Source organism: Lathyrus oleraceus, chromosome 5 (genome assembly GCF_024323335.1).
Source record: "Lathyrus oleraceus cultivar Zhongwan6 chromosome 5, CAAS_Psat_ZW6_1.0, whole genome shotgun sequence".
Taxonomy (NCBI): domain Eukaryota; kingdom Viridiplantae; phylum Streptophyta; class Magnoliopsida; order Fabales; family Fabaceae; genus Lathyrus; species Lathyrus oleraceus.
The window spans coordinates 283,322,431-283,338,474 of NC_066583.1; positions in this window are offsets into that span (position 1 = coordinate 283,322,431).

Sequence of the window (16,044 nt, forward strand, 5' to 3'; positions counted from 1 at the left end):
CGGTGTTCACCATATGTTTCCCAGTCATGAACAATCTGGATTCAATGATATTGAGTTATATATATATATATATATATATATATATATATATATATATATATATATATATATATATATATATATATATATATATATATATATATATATATATATATATATATATATATTAACACAACAAAATCAATTGTCTCAATTATTGATCTGACACAAGTGTTTTGTGAAACTTATGACGATGAACAAGTTGAAGTCGATGTAGTTGACGAGGAAGAAGAAGAAGATGAGTTATTGGTTGATGAAATGGTGAACGATGAAATTGTCGACCACCAACAAGAGCCATTACCAGCTAGTCGTGTATATTGTCCACCTTAACACACGACAAGCTTGAATTTGGGTACAGATGAACCTTCGCCAAATATATTTTACAATCCTTATATTCAAATTCAAGGATCATTGAAAAAGGAGACAAATTTCGCACAAAAGAAGGTTGTGTCAGAGCCATTAAAAAACATCACATGGAATTATCAGTTGATTATAGGGTTGATCGAACTAATTCAACGAGGTATAAGATTTATTGTTAAAATGAGCTCTGCTTGTTCCAGTTGTTAGCATCTTAGCGAAAAAGGAGTGATTCTTTGGAGATAGGTTCTATGGGATCCAATTCACACATGCTTAATCACGAACCCAATGCAGGACCATCACAAACTCATCTCTCAGGTAATATGCGATGAAATTTTATCTGTCATTAGCGACAATCCGTCGTTAAAGGTGAGTACAATAATCTCGCATATTGTTACACAATACAACTATACCCCATCATACAGGAAAGCATGGATAGCTAGGACTAAGGCAGTTGAAAAAGTGTTTGGAAATTGGGAGGAGTCATACACAAAACTTCCAAAATACTTGGTGGCACTTAAGCATTATGCTCTATGGACTATTGCCAATTTGGAAACGTTGTCAGTGTATACCCCAGACGGGACTTGTGCTAGTGGTAATGACATACTCCACCGACTCTTCTAGGTGTATCAACCATGCATCAAATACTTTGCTTTTTGTAAACCTATTATACAAACCGATGGTACATGGTTGTACGGGAAATATAAATAAACGCTACTGATGGCAGTGGCACAAGATGGAAACGACAACATTTTTCCAATCGCCTTTGCATTAGTTGAATGGGAGACTGGTGGGGGATGGAGTTTTTCTTTAAAAAATCTTCGATTGCACGTTGTTCCTCGGTCAAACTTATGTTTGATCTCAAACAGACACCCTTCAATAGTGAGTGCCTATAAAAACATTGATAATGGCTGGCAGGATCCAAAGAACCCACTTTAGTTATTTAAATACGTCCTATTAAATATTTTTACACTTCCCAATTATTTAAATCACTCAACTATTTTTTTAAAAAATATTCACATAACAACACATCAAAAACTTTGTACTTTTTCAATTAAAATATTAAAATAATTACTTTTTCAAAATATCTACCTGAATAACCATATTTCATGAAACATACATCAGTTAGACTGACGCATCCATTTTCTCATTGATCATAAGCGCTCATATCATTGATGCATGCATGCAATGAAGCCAATTATGCGCATACAATACATCATGTGTATGCGCCATTGCATGCTCTATATAATTTATTTATTTTATTATTTTATACTTATAAATAATTAAATTAAATAGGTAAATAAAAAATATTTATTAATATTATAATATAACGTTAAAATATATAACAATTGACAAGAAAATCAATGACTTGTCCGATTGAAATGCCCATCTGTTCCACATTCTGGTGCACTAGCCTGCTTTTGAGGTCTCCCACGTTTTCCCTGAGGTGTTTTGGGTCTTTGAGTGCTGACATGATGCAATGGTGGCTGGTGTGAAGGTCCGGTGGAAGGTCCAACAGTAGTTGACATATTTGTCATCATTTCTCTCTAATAGCTGGGGGGTTGTCACCAACAATGCTTTCGTAATTGAGTTCAGTTACCATGTTGTCGTAGTTGGATTATTGTGGTTAGGTGATTTGTGGACGGTATGGTTGCCTGAATTGTGACATTGAATCATTTTGGAAACGAAGCAATGGTTCATGTGGTCTATTAAAGTCAAATAATTGTTCGGTGTTGTAGTGATGTGATGTTTGGGTATTCATAAGTGGAGGGCTACGATGGCATGAGATTGAATCATATGAATCATCTGGGCTATAGACAGATATGGTGGTTGCGTATGGTTATTGGTGGTTAGGGTTTGGTTCCTGGTTTTGAGTTTGGGTGTGTGGCATGAATTGGTTGGGAGCTTGGGTGGTTGGTGGTTGGGTGTATATGGTAGGATGATGGTGTGAGGTCGGTCGTTGAGTTTGGGTGGGTTGACATTGTTCTTGGGCGGGGATTTGTTGTTAGGCGTTTGATGATGAAGCTCGTTTGCATGGATCAATCAAATACCTTGGCTCATACACAAACGGTGGTGTTGTAACCGACCTAAACCATGCCATATAATGTTGAGTTGGTCTAACACCATGTATGACTGGTTCGTTTAAGACATGTTGTTGTCGACTCCTTCAATGACGACACATCTCTTTTGCAGTGTAGTTAGGTGGGACAAATCATCCACAAAAATCCTATGTTTTTTATAGACAACCAAGTAAATTCTTATCAGTTGAAGATTCGAGATGATGACAATGTTCACCATATGTTTCTCAGTCATGAACAATCTTGTTTCAATGATATTGAGTTATATATATTAACACAACAAAATCAATTGTCTCAGTTTGTTGATCCGTCACAAGTGTTTTGTGAAATTGATGACGACAAACAAGCTAAAGTTGATGTTGTTGACGAGGAAGAAGAAGAAGATGAGTTATTGGTTGATGAAATGGTGAACGATGAAACCGTCGACCATCAGCAAGAGACACTACCAGCTAGTCATGTATATTGTCCACCTCAACACATGACAAGCTTGAAAATGGGTACAGATGAACCTTCGTCAAATATATCTTACAATCCTTATGTGCAAATTCAAGGATCATTGAAAGAAGGAGACAAATTTCTCACAAAAGAAGACAGTGTCAGAGCCATTACAAAGCATCACATGGAATTATTACATAATTATATGGTTGATCGAACTAATGCAATGAGGTATAAGATTTATTGTTGAAATAAGCTTTGCTTGTTCCGGTTGTCAGCATCTTACCGGAAGAGGAGTGATTCTTGGGAGATTGGTTCTATGGGTCCAGTTCACACATGCTTAATCATGAACCCAATGCAATACCATCACAAACTAAGTTCTTAATTAATATGCGATGAAATTTTGTCTGTCATTAGCGGTAATCCGTCGTTAAAGGTGAGTAAAATAATCTTGCATATTATTACATAATACAACTATACACCATCATACAGAAAGGCATGGATAACTAGGACTAAGGCAGTTGAAAAAGTGTTTGGCAATTGGGAGGAGTCATACAAAGAACTTCCAAAATACTTGGTGGCACTTAAGTATTATGCTCCAGGGACTATTGTCAATTTGGAAATGTTGTCGGCGTATACCCCAGACAGGACATGTGCTAGTGGTAATGGCATATTCCACCAACTCTTCTGGGCGTATCAACTATGCATCAAAGGTTTTGCTTTTTGTAAACCTATTATACAAACTTATGGTACATGGTTGTACAGAAAATATAAATGAATGCTACTTATGGAAGTGGCACAAGATGGAAACAACAACATTTTTTCAATCGTCTTTGCACTATGTGAAGGGGAGACTGGTGGGGGTGGAGTTTTTTCCTAAAAAACCTCTGATTGCACGTTTCTCTTCAACCAAACTTATGTTTGATCTCAGACAGACACCCTTCAATAGAGAGTGCCTATAAAAACATTGATAATGACTGGCAGGATCCTCATTCGACGCATGTCTATTGCATTAGACATATCGCCCAAAATTTCGTGCGGGAGATCAAAGACAAAATATTACGGAAGAAGGTTGTCAATGCAGGGTATGCATTAACAGAACCTTATTTCAAACACTACCTTGAAGACATTAGATTGTCAAATGCATATGCAGTAAGGTGGATCGACAATATTCCATTGGAGAAGTGGACTAGGGCATACGAAAACAGTCAACGATGGGGCCACATGACAACGAATCTTGTGGAATCAATGAACTTTGTCTTCAAAGGCATCTGAAACCTACGTATAATCGCTTTAGTGCAAGCAACCAATTTTAGGCTAGGGCTGCTGTTTGAAATCAGACGTTCCAAATGGTTTTCAGTGTTACAATCTGGGCAATTGTTCAGTGATGCTTCAATGAAATTCATTAAAGAGGAAGCTGTCAAAGTTAACACACATGTGGTCACGGTGTTTGACCGTACTAAAGGTTCGTACTATGTTGTTGATTCAATGGATCACAATGAAGGCATACCAAGGGGACACTATCGAGTGGAACTAGATAGAGGTTGGTGTGACTATGAAAAGTTCCAAGCCTTTCGTATGCTCTGCCCCCATGTCATAGCGGCATGTTCAAAGGTTCGACATGATCCTTCCAACTTACTATCTGACGTTTACAAAGTCATAAACCTTTGCAATGTTTACAAAATTAGCTTTTCAGTGGTAGCAAGAGAGGATTACTGGTCTGCATATCAAGGAGACATTTTCTAACACAATGAAATAATACGAAGAAAGAAAAAGGGCCGCCCAAACAGCATTCGTATTCTAACCGAAATGGATACGACGAAAAAAATGGTTAGATTATGTAGTTCATATCGTCATCCCGGACATAATCGTACTAAATGTCCCAGTGTAGGAACAAGCACAATAAGGTAATTTTAATTGTAACTCTTTTTCTTGATATTAAAAACAACATTTATTTCATATGATAAGCTGAACAAATACAATAATTAAACAACGACACAAGAAACTACAACAAATAAAATAACATCACAAACAAATACAACACATAAACACCATAACTAAGCGATTACAATCATCAAAACAATTTTGTGAGAAGTATATATCATCATGTGAACGTCTCTGTCAATTTTAATATTGACCCAAAAACGAACTTCTCCATTTTGGTTGAACGTCATATCCAGCCATTGAATTCTTCTAATCCTTTCACCATCTGAAATTTCTCCATCTAACCAACGGTTCAAAGTCCTGTTAAGATGTTTGAACGTATCTACATTTCAAAGTCGAATCTTCATCGCAGGTTGCATTGCTGAAAAAATTAAATCGGCATTTCTCTTGTGAATATAAGGACACAAGTATGAATATGAAGACATTTTAAAGAAAATTAAAGGAGAATGAAGAAGAATGGGGGGAAAGGATAAGAAGTTGTGTAAAAAATTATAGGAGGTGAAGCTCTATATTTATAGATGGATGGTGGAGCAATAGTCACATGCATTGACACACACATAGAGTGGATTATGCACGCGTCATTGCATGTGGCGACTACACATGCATGCGTCACTCCTAATGGTGCCTTGGCCATGGATGTGTCAGTGTATGTGGCGCAAATGACTAACATTTTCATTGGATGCGCCAATGCAATTGACGTATAGGTTAGATGTTTTTTGAAACATGGTTATTTTAGTAAATATTTTGAAAAAATAATTATTTTAAAGTTTTAATTAAAAAAGTAGGTTATTTAAAAAAATTATTGGAATGAGTTCCATTATACATCAAATTTTCATATTTTACATTATTATATAAAAATATATAAATAAAATAAAATAATTTGAATATATCATTTTTCAAGTATATTTAAAATAAATCAAAATAAATTTAAAATAAATAATTATCATTATTGAAGATTATTAATCAATCAAATTAAATGTCTTGACTTTTAAAAAAAAAAAATATATAGTTTAAATTAGACTAAATATATAATAAAATGGATTCATTTACCTATATATTGTAATAAAATATCAAACATTACTATTTTCAAATAAATTATATTTATGTTTTATTTTTTAATTTTAATTTTTTTAAAATAAAAGAGAGATATGACACATTATTTACTGCAATAATTTTGGCGTATGAAAGAACAATTTTGCAAGGTAACTATCCAAGGTTTGCTGACACGGTGGCTTTGAAAAATGTGTAAGAACAGTTCAAAACACCCGATAATAATGCTCTTAGAGAAGAGAAAACACAAGTTTCAAGAAAATTTACATTGTTTGAAAGCTATAAAAAATATTAGAAAGAAAGAAGTGAATGTGGGATCCACCAAAAAAATCTTCGGACGCATCTTTTTTACACATTTCTCAACACAAATTGATGAGACGTCTTATTTTACATATTTGATTAATTAGGATATGCATCTCTATATCAACCATTAATGTTCTGGAGATGCATCTCTATATCAACCATTAATGTTCTAGAGATGCATCTCTAGAATATGTTTTGTTAGTTCAAACCAGAAACAACCATAAGCAATCGCAGAATAATGGTAAAAGAACATAAACTAACATCAAAATAAACATTATGTAGATAATCGTTAACGTTAACATAGATTTAACATTACATTTAATTATAAACGAGTGGTTCAGGACGTTGCTGTCATACCCTAAATTTTACTCTGAGTTTTTTCACTCGCATCAACATAGTATAATTTATCCATTTTGTCGTGTATTTCATAAGTTAAAAGCACTCATCAGTAGGCATGGCAACGAGGCGGGTCGGGGACGGTTTTTACCTCCCCAAACCCAAACTTGAATCCCCAAACAATCCTCGTTCCCCGCCCCAAACCCAAACGGGGATGGAGAATCAAAACCCAAACCCGTCCCAAACGGGTTCAAGTATCCCCACCCCGCCATCATTTATTTAGTGAAGTCAATTTTTCTAATAGAAATATTCATTTTTTCCAAAATAAAATTACATTACAAATAATAAAATAAAACAATCTAAAAAAATTCCATACATACATTTCAAATATTTTAAATAGTATATTCAAATTAAAATATCAAAACATTGGCCACATATTTAATATTCTAAATTATCAAAAATAAATAATAATGTACATAATGAAATAAATGGGACGGGTACTAGTGTCCCTATTACCCGACCCATCCTCATATTTTATAATCGGGGAAAACCCATACTTGAACCCAAACCCAATCAAAGCGGGTTTTCCCCGTCAACTTCGGGGCAGGTACGGGTGGGTACCCGCGGGTACGGGTTATGTTGTCATGCCAACTCATCAGGATTTAGATGAAAAGTCAGGAGCTCTGGTACTTTATTTGGTTTCGATGACATTCGTTCAGTCGTCTGTTGATTAAGAAGTCAAAATAATTGATTTCTCAACCTCAGTACATTGTTTATTTCTGTTGCATCATGTTTTAGAGGTTCAGAGGATGACAATCAAGAGTTGTCGCCATCTGAATCTTTGTATGATTTTGTTTGTGTTTAAAAATTAGAAGCAAATGGTCCAAGAGTGATTCAGTTGCATCTAATTGTCCATCCATGGTTCAATGCATTTAAAAGTCGATTACATTTTATACTTGTCACAACATGCATTTTGTTTCGCATAATAGTTAAAATGTCGCTCGAGTTAATTTTTTGGATCTACAGACAGACCGGTGGAATCGTTTCTCAACTGTAGGTCGAATTATCGGGCGGAAAATTTTAAAATTGAGCTTGCAGACGCCAGTTTTATTAATCTACGGTTCGCGTAGTTTAATTTGGTGTGCTCATTTTAATTTTTCGCCTGCTTTTTCGGTCGTATTTTAATCAGTCTGAGCCTTTTAACCGATCATTTTTTATTTCAAAATCTGATTGAAACTTGTATGTTTCTGAGAAGTTTATTTCGCGTTGATAAGTTTGGTGCATTCAGTTTATTTTTTCGGGCATTTTGACGCCCGATTTTTGTTATTTTTTATCCGATTATATTTATTTTTTTAAGCCAATTTTATTAATAAGATTATTTAGAATTAATCATGTGTTTTATATATAATTTTATTTTATCTTTAAAATTTTTGTATTTATTATTTATTATTTTTTATATTTTAGTTTTTTTTTGAAAATGTAAGAATTAAGTTTTAATTATAAAAAAAACGAGTAAAAATATCTTTCTTCCTCCACCCATGCACCTCTACGCATCCCCAAGTTTCTACCACCACAAATAGGACACGCCTCCAACTTTAGTCCACACAAAAATATAACACACTCCTTCCATAACTCATTTTTTTTCTCGGATGTGAAAATGAGTAGTAGAGATGAAAAATCACATCCCAAGCACAACATAAATAACCCATATACTATCTTATTTTTGAATTAACATAACCTCTTACACCATGAACAAACTTCATGTTCTCCATTACTTCTATATATCATACACACCACATACTTCACTATTCATCTTCTTCTATATCAATCATATATAAACTCCATCACAGTGAGACAACCAACAACAACCAACAACCTTGCACCTTCATTAAGACTACCATAGCATCACCATTCATGCTCAAACCATCAACAACAATTCCATAACCTTTTTTTATTTTTATAATAAGAACTCTCACCATCACTATCAAAACCATTACTATCAACACCAACTACACCATAAACCAAAAATTCCAACCATTAAAATCTCTTTTCTATTTTTTTTCAACACAAGAGGCTGTGACAACTCTCACATAAATCCAACAAACCTCACTCTTATCATTGACACATATATCTTAAAGCTCTCAAAAAACTTATCAAAAAGAAAAATCTGCAAATAAAGATTCATCTCTCTCACCACACAGAGCCAAACCACTTCTCCATTAACCTTGGTCACGCCAGAAACTGGCCGCGTGTTCCCACAAATTTCATCGCCATTCAACCACCTCTTCGAGCTTCCTTCATCGTGTTCTTCCTTTCCAACACACACAAACAGGAAATCAAAATCGAAAATTCACTCACCGCCAACGATCCAACCGCAACCTCCACTTATTCTCGCACGACTACATCTTTTCAATTTCTTTCGCCATTCCCGCCGGCGACGACGCTTCGGAAGCACCTCACCACCACCATTTCCATTATCGGTAATCACTTCTTTTTTATAATTTATTATGATTTCATTGAAGTGGATTTTTAAAAAAATTGTGTGATATTTTTATTATGATGCTTGGTGTGGATAAATTTGTTTTTATTTTCATGGTAAAAAATAGAGATATGTATCCGATGGAAAGGGATGAGTAGTTTTAAAAGAAGATTTATAAGTTCTCTCTCTTCATAAGTTTTGTATTGTTTTTTTAATTGTTAATTAAATTGGTTGTCACGTGTCTCGGCCTTATTGGTAGGTAAAGAAATTTGAAAAAAAGACCAAAACTCATTCACCCAAAAAAAAAACAACGCTTATTTCAATCCCATCAGATTTTATTATTATTATATTTTCTTGCTGATTGTGTTTATTTAAGTTAACTATTATGTTTTGTTTTGTTTTAATTGAACCACATTTGTCAATTGGGCCTATTGCTTTGGGTTAGAGCATATTGCTAAATCACACCTTATTATTTAATTTTACACCCTTGTTGCCTTATTTCTATTTTATTTATTTATTTTGTATTTTGTATCATCTTGATTTTATTTGTCGAGTAATTAATCCCGTAATCGATTAATCTTTCGTCTTAGAATTTAATTAGCTATTTTTTTGTCCATTAAAGGACTAGTTAATTATTTTCCTTTGCGCGTTGATTAATTTGATCTAATGCGATGTTTTTAGCGTCGTGGTAATGCGACTATCTGATCATTCATCTTAAACCCTTTCGTATTGCACATGTAAATAATTTCCCTAATATTTCACCATGATTCAATCAATTTCAATTTCAAACCATTGCACAAACCACTTTCTAAACCAAAGTCAAATCAAACATTTGATCCAACGTCAAGTTGTTTTCGCTTTCAAAAAACTATTTTCTTAAATAATAGATTGGAAGGAAAAAGACTGATTGGGTTTAGACCTTCCTCAGTCTCAGATTATTTGAACACTGCTGTAGAGCTCCCTATTTGAATAATCGTCTTAAATTTTAAAACATATTCAAAACAAATCAAACCTATATTTTCCTGCCCCCGCCACATCCAAACTATTTTCATAAAGTAAACTTCAAACTCTTGATCCAACGTCAAATCGTCCCCCTATTTTCAAAAGCTTTTCACAATAAAAATGGAAGAAACTGATTACGTTTAGACTTTCTCTATTTCGGATGTTAGGATACTGTTGTAGAGCTCAATGTTCAAATATCCGTCTTCCATATTAAAATACAACAATTACTAGAATTATGTCATTTCTCTTATAGAAGAAAAAGATTGATTGGGTATCGACCTTCTCTTTCCCGATTATTTAGACACTATTGTAGAGCTCTATGTCTGATTAATCGTCTTCCGTTAATGAACTTTGACCTAATTTACCACACATTTTCATAATAAAATTTTGGATGAAAAGAGAGTGATTAGGCTTAGACCTTTTCCTTTTTGAGCATCTGAGTACTGCAGTAGAGCTCCCTACTTGGATGCTTGTCTCCGCTTAAAATCAACTCAAACTCATCAAACTTGTTTTCCGCCCATTGTGCGACTCCGAAAACATTTTCAGAAAAGAGTATGTAACATCTATTTTGATGTGAAACAAACAAAGACTTCAGCCTCCAAGAGTGAGCAGCAAGTAAAGGGTTAATCTCTCAAATGTGATCCAAGCATCACTCTCTTTAAAAGAAATCCATCCAATAGTTCTCTTTGGGTAGAACTACGTATGCCTTGAGTTCTTCATAGCACCTAAAGATACGTAGGAGCAGGATTGCAAAATCTTGTCAGGCACATAATATTAAAACACCCCTAAGTCTTTCCTTTCTTTATTTCTCTTTTCTCGCCCAAGAAGTAGAAGATCACAAATAATATCACGCTAACACTCTAACCCAAAACTAACTAAATGGGTCACATCGAGTATGATGGACGTGAGGGGTACTAATACATTCCCCTTGCATAACCGACTCCCGAACCCGATTTGGTTGCGACGACCATTTCTTTTTGTTTTTCATGGGTTTTATCGATATTTTCCCTTCTTTGGTAATAAATAAAGTTCGATAGCGACTCTATTTTGTTTATATTTCAAGCGTCTCTTACACTCGGGTATTTTTCGCACCGTGACAACTGGCGACTCTGTTGGGGACGGATATGTTCCTAAGCGAGTCAACCCTAATTTAGTTTATTTTGTGTTTGAGTTTTTTCTTTTATCTGTTTATTTACTTCTTATTTGTTTTATCTATATATATATATATGCCTTTATTATCTGTATTTCCAATTGTTGTATTATTGATATATGGTATCATTAGAACTCTCTGATTATTGGCATTATGTGAGGAAAAGCTTTATACTCGAGCTATGAGAAAAACTTAAGTTAGGATGGTGGTTGCATAGTATTGACCTGTGAGACATCGGACTCGTTAGGTTGATGCAAGAACCTCACTCAGATGAGATCCCTTAAAAGTATTACTGTCTTACAATTAGTCATTTTGGCGATGATTCTTTCGACCTCGATCTATGATTCTGAGCACCTTTTGTAGAACCTTGAACATATGGATTTTAGGACCGATCGTTGTGTAGTGTTGACCTACAAGACTTAGGACTCATTGGGTTGATGCGAAAACCTCATTCAAAATAGATCCTTTTGAGGATATTGTTGTCTTACGAGCAGTCGTTCTGATGGTAATATCGTCAGATGGGATCCATGACTCTGAGAACCATGTCTAGAATCATGGAGTTGATGGTTGTGTAGTGTTTACCTACGAGACTTAGGACTCATTGGGTTAATACAAAGACCTCACCTAGAATAGATCCTCTTTAAGATATTATTGTCTTACGATTAGTCATTCTGATGATGGTATTCTTAAATAGGGTCCATGACTCTACACTTTTAAAGCCTAGAGCCTACCTGTGGTTGGATTCCCTTTTCCTGGAACTTTTCCTCAATGAAACGATTAATCAGAATGTTTAATGATCATGTACTCAAATGTGCATACATAAACATGAGCATTTAATTACCATAACATGCATAATATGAGCATAAAAGGTTATCGAGTTTGCATGCATCAAACATGCATATGCACACATTCACAAAAAAACTCATTCCATCCTTTGTCCATAACCCGCACTTGATTTCCTGACACCCGTATCGCAATTCAAAGAAGCTTTCAAAGGATCATGGACCTAGGGGATCAAATCTAGTTTGTGTTATTAGAAGATGTTGGCTTGATAAATAATCAGATGAACCAACTATGAAGAAGGACAACCCTACAATGAATCAAGCGAGAAAGCTCATCCTCAACAGTAGCAATCATTTGGTACTGTCGTTTTTCATTTGTATTTTCCTTTGCATGTTGAATGTGTATTTGCTTTTAAGTATTGTTTTCTTTAAATGATAATATTAATGAAATGATGATGCATTTTCTGAATTAATCATGTCGTATTCACTCATTTTTTTATATCAAAAACAAAAAAAATATTTCTCCCATTCACCTTTATTTATCAAACCTTTGTTTCAGCAAAATTTTGAGGGAGGATGATGAAATTAAAATACCTGAAATTGCTGACAAGTATGCTTTCAAACGTAACTTTGTTGATGATGTAAAGCATTGTTTCAACTCCCAAACACTGGAGATATAAGGAATTTAATCCCTCGTCAACCCCTTTGAGACTAGAATTTGGTGTTTCTTTCTAAAAAAAAACCTTTATTTTGAACCTGGGGTAGGGTAGTTTTCAATTAATTTGGCTATGCATTCAAATTTCAAGAGAATCATTCCAAACACCTAAAGGGGTGTAACCATGTGCTTTTCTTTACACATCAAGAAGTGTCAAAGAAGACATTAAAATCCAAAGATATTGTGGTTATTCCTCAATAACAAATGACATGGCAGTCATAGTCAGTAGAAAAAGAAAAAAAAAGACAAAGAGCCCGCTAATTTAAATACCAAGAAGGTGACTTAGGCAAAAATTTGGGAATCCCGGTGGACTGAGAGTTCAAAAGAACCTGTCCAGGCAAAAGTTAGGGAAAAGATGAAAAAAGAGAAAAGAAATAGAAAATGAAGGTGGATGACCATCAAATCAAGAACCAAAGGGTCACCCAAAATTCCTGAACAAAATCAAATTTATATGATTACCAAAGACAGGTGACTGCCACCTCAAATGAATAATCATCATTAATTCTTAAGCCAGTAGGTTCACACTTTCAAACACTCTTGGAAGTTGAATGCGTTTGTCAAATTAACTAAATTTAAGATTGGAGATCATCATGAAGAAGGGGTGGGATAAAATTAAAATTTGAGCCTCATATCCTTTTGTTCAAAATCGTGACCATGCCACGTTACAACCTTCAAAAGACCTAATTGAAGCAAGGTTTCTTTTGAAAGCATACTTAGCAAGGTTGCATTAACTTGACTCCTAGATATTTGTTAAATCATCTGTATTGGTATCATATCTTGTTGTCTGTTGCACTTTGAATAAATTAGTGATTTGTTCACTATATATCACCTTTCATTTCAATATTTATTGATTTCAAAATTTTCATGAGCATTGCGTTGAAATTACCATTTTTTGAATAAATAATTTAATTTTCAAATCGACATTTTAGCATCAAGGAAATTCTTCCAGAGAGTAGTCAGCTTAGTGCAAGTCGCTCTAGGATTCAGTGAATATGGGGCAATCACTTCGAGATGCAAGGTCTCTCCAAAGCTTATACTAGGGAAAGCCACTTCCAGAGTACAATGAAGCTCTCCACTCCAAAGTTATCCAATCAGGGGCATACCATTGTATAATTCAAAATACTGGGGCAAGCCGTCTTACAGTCATATTTTGGAAAACAATTGTCATTCCCTTTTTCATGGAAAGTTTTTCTTCAAAGGACTAACAAACTGGGGCACAATAAGTTCACAAAGTGTGAAGCATCTCATTTATCATCTTGATATAAAGCAATTTTGAAAGGGATTTTCTTCTAGAAGCAAGAAGTCCTCATTGAAGCTCGTTTGACGACAAAGCAGAAATCAGAGTTTTTGCAAAATTCGTTCGTGGTGTCAGTGCTATTCAAGACGTGGTGTCGGGGAATCAGATATCGATACCCACAAAATGCATGAACTAGTATATTCATGCATTCACATTCATTTTGCATATCATGCATAAAGAATACATGCATAAACCTCAGTCGTGTTCAGCAACCTCTCAAGAAAGTTCAGTGTAATCCTCAGCAGACCAAGATGCAAGAGGTGTTCTCAAGAGTAGAACAATTATCTTCTTCAGTACTATAGTACTTTCAGAATACAATCATTGTTGGTAATGATTCTTAAGACGAGTTTCTTCCCCAGCAAGGTGATTGGTTTTCTTCCGTTGGAACTCTGGTGTAACCAGAATTTCTGCTTGGTTTCCCCAGTAGATATTTCCCTACAAAGTTTCCCGTGTATTTTATTTTCTCCGATAAAACTTCATGAACTCCCCAACCGAGTTTCATACCAGCAGGATTCCTTGAGAAAGGTATCCCCAACAACATTATCTTCAACAAGTCTCTTTGAAGTAGCTGTCTAAGATGAACATCTCTTCATAAGTTAGTGATCCCCCCAGTGAGTCTAATGGACAAGAGTTTTATGATAAACAAGCTCTACTATTTCTCAGTATATCTTTGGTGAGTCTTATATGCGTTTATTTCCCAGAGAGTCTCTTGTATTCCCCAACAGGTTACTTTAATCAATCCCCGACAGAGTTAGTGTTCCATGCTGATCTACTCTTCGAAGAAGCATTAAATTGGACCTGCCAGTCTGATAGTTGAGAGTAATGCTAAGCCTTTTGGATAACATTAAATTTCCATCCCCAATAAATCTTCGGGATCTTCTCATTCTCGAGAGGAGTCTTCTGTCAGCCAAGAGTAACTGAATGTGCAGTTATTCCCTAAAGAAAGTCTTATGTTAATTTCCCAGCATTTTGCTTCAACCAAGAGCAATTGAATTCATTATTTTCAATCAAGAGCAACTGAACACTATTTTATTTTATGCAGTTTGCATAAACCAAGAGCAGTTGAATGCAGTGGTTTCAGCTAAGAGCAGTTGGACACCATTTTATTTTATGCAGTAGTTTCAGCCAAGAGCAGCTGAACACTATTTTTATCTCCCAGTTTTGCTTCAACCAAGAGCAGTTGAATGCAATGGTTTCAGTCAAGAGCAGTTGAACACTATTTTATTTTATGCAGTTTTGCTTTAACCAAGAGCAGTTGAATGCAATAGTTCAGCCAAGAGTTACTGAATATGACATCTTTAGCCAAGAGCGACTGAATATGATCATTTGTCCCCCCAGGAGTTTCTGCCTTCAACGAAGAACGTCTGAAGAACAGTCAAATACTTACTTTGTAACAAGTCCATCCCAAAGATCTACAGTCAGTCAAGAACAGCTGAGTATGATTATCCAAACCTAGTTATTTGCATATCATCTGAGAAATCAAGAGCATTTCTCAGTACATGTACATTCATGATTAAGGAATCAAGAGTATTTCTTAATTCATCCGCATTCATAATTAGGAAATCAAGATCATTTCTTAACTCATACATATTTCATTTTTATTTTCATGATTAAGAAATCAAGAGTATTTCTTAACTCATACATATTTCATTTACATTCATGATTGAGAAATCAAAGAGTGTTTCTTAATTCATTTACATTCATGATTAGGTAATCAAGAGTATTTCTTAACTGATTTGCATTCTCGTGATTAAAAAATCAAGAGTATTTTTAACTTGTTGGCATATCATCTGAGAAATCAAGAGCATTTCTCAGTACATTTACATTCATGATTAAGAAATCAAGAGTATCTATTAACTCATCGGTATATCATATGAGAAATCAAGAGTATTTCTCAAATCATTTACGTTCATGATTAAGAAATCAAGAGTATTTCTTAACTCATCGGCATATCATATGAGAAATCAAGAGTATTTATCAACTCATTTACATTAATGTTTAAGAAATCAAGAATATTTCTTAACTCATCGACATATCATATGAGAAATCAAGAGTATTTCTCAATTCATTTACATTC